We start from the raw sequence: 2,216 nt of genomic DNA, 5'->3' as shown, positions 1-2,216 counted from the left end.
ATATCTCTCTGAATTACTCGAATCTGTCTGTCGCCAGAAAGTTGCCCTTGCTTTCTAAGGGCCACATTCCTCAAGCACCACATTACTGATATAATTGCGTTGCGTGTTTGCAGAATAGAATGTCCTTCCTTTAAAGAAGAGAAGTGGGCTTTAATTTGTGGATGCAGCAGCAGCAGCAGCCAACAGAGCAGAGCAGAGCATTCCAAGAAGAGGAGGGACATCCAAAGGTGCGAGGTGGTTATTGGGATTCAGCTTCAGCCTCGCACCACTGCTTGACAAGAAAATTTTTGTGTCTGTAAATTAAATTGGTACGGCAGTAGAACTGTGTTTTTTCTAGAGTAGAAGAGTAAATTCGTGCCGTTTCGGAACAAGTAGAAACTCCATGGGATGGGCAGGGCAACCATCTTCCAGTTCCTTGGAGAAAAATGATTCTTCTGGATCAGTTGATGCACCCAGCCATGAAGATTTCTACGTAAAGCTACGAAAGATTTCTACGTAACCTTCCTAAATCCTTCTCTGCCCCCCCTGATTTTCATTTTGGTTTGACACTTCTTCACGCCCAAAAAGAAGACAGCTACGTCTGAGCTAAACTTGATTTTCAGGGGGGGTGGGGCCTCATCCTCCCTCTTCCCCAATGATAATTATCCACGTTGCTAATCACGTAAAGTACGTAACTTCTGCTACGTAGGTGTAGCATTGCCGTTATTATTTACTAGTACTCCAAACCAAGAACGATTCCAAGCCAAGACAGGCATTGATGCCGAACAAATCGGCTTTAAAAAAAACGAGTCATCTGCTGGTCGACTGAGCAGAGGCAAAGCAAGTGCTGCTCTCCCATGGTAGCAACGGAAGGAGCATGCTGATCACACCCACAACTGCACTTGTACACAAGTATTGATATGAGATGTAGTCTCGAAGATCTCGTCGCAAAGGATTTAATGGTTAAAACGGATTTTTAATCGGATTTTTCATTTAAGAGATAAAACATTTTAAAAACTGGAAATCCAAAAAGATTCCCACATACATGCATGCGGTGACGTGGGGCAGTCTGCGTGTTATAGGGCGTGTGGGCGTTGTCCTAGTTTTGTGCAATTCACTAACTTTTGACACCCATACTCCATACTCCTTGGATGTTGGCCTTGGAGCCTTGTTTCTTTTTCAAGTGTTGTTGTTTGTTTGTTTGTTTGTTCCATGGACACAAGACAAGGCCTCCGAGGCCATTTAGCCACCCACCTCTCCATTTTTCTTTGCTCCTAGTGGTTACGTACGATACGAGGGTATGGTACGTGTTCCCTTGTGTACTGGATGGAGTTTTTTTTTCCCGGGTGGTGTAATGGATGTTACGTGTTGTCCCAGCTGCTACAATGCTGCAGAGGAGAGGAGGTAAGCGGCCTGGCTTTTTTTTTTTGAACAAAAGCGGCCTGGCTGAAACAAGTAATTGAAGGGACTTGGAATGCCTTCCATGCTTGAAAAAGAAAAAGAAGAGACTTTTCATCGTGCCATAACATCCAGCTGACACCTACGTACTTGGCTTGGTCAATCATACGTGGAGGCCTACATCACAGGTTTGCAGAAGATGGATTTCACAATGCGAAAAAGTGAGGTAGACAAAGCTCGCTGGGATGGATTCTCAAGGAACATATATATTTTTATGGCGGAACGGAACAGCTCTGGAGCAACTGACTAATGTTGCTCTACTCTAATCACCAGGCGGTAGGCCTGGCTAGCAATCTCAAACTTTGAATGTTGCTATACTCTGCCACTGTTTGTTGGTGATCACTGGTGTTCTTCTGCCCGAGGACGAGCATGCTATATGTTCCCCGTCAGTTCCGAGGCGACCCCGTAAGGTTATTAATTTCAACTCAAATCTTTTATTTTTGGCAATGCTTCATTCATTCATGCATATAATATTTTATCTATTGTGTTGGTACTGCTTTTGCTTTCTCTATATCTGCTAATGTGGCTATTGATTGTCTTGCAGAGAGGAGAGGACCCAGCATCTTGGGCCTGCCTGCGGTATGTTGGAGCTGCTGTGCCATGGAATGTTTCTGTTGTTGTGCAAACATCAGGGGATATGTAGTATGTATGGTTTGTCAGCTATCAACATAATATCCACTGATTGCCATCCCTCCATAAATGCAAACTCCTCTATACTACATATTCAGATGATGATTTCAGATTAAGTCTTCCGATTTTATTGTGAGGGCTCCTTGGCC

General features: G+C 44.0%; 1 long non-coding RNA gene across 1 annotated transcript; it reads left to right on the top strand.

Moving 5' to 3' along the window:
• The first annotated feature begins 1,249 nt into the window (after positions 1-1,249).
• On the top strand, positions 1,250-2,169 carry LOC123172076 (uncharacterized). The gene is made up of 2 exons (XR_006485462.1): positions 1,250-1,847; positions 1,982-2,169. It is a non-coding gene; the product is annotated as an uncharacterized lncRNA (long non-coding RNA).
• Positions 2,170-2,216: the final 47 nt, after the last annotated feature.

Source organism: Triticum aestivum, unplaced genomic scaffold (genome assembly GCF_018294505.1).
Source record: "Triticum aestivum cultivar Chinese Spring unplaced genomic scaffold, IWGSC CS RefSeq v2.1 scaffold7B_scf_3560, whole genome shotgun sequence".
Taxonomy (NCBI): Eukaryota; Viridiplantae; Streptophyta; class Magnoliopsida; order Poales; family Poaceae; genus Triticum; species Triticum aestivum.
The sequence above is the reverse complement of the archived record's forward strand: the minus strand, read 5'-3'. Positions and strand labels throughout refer to the sequence as shown.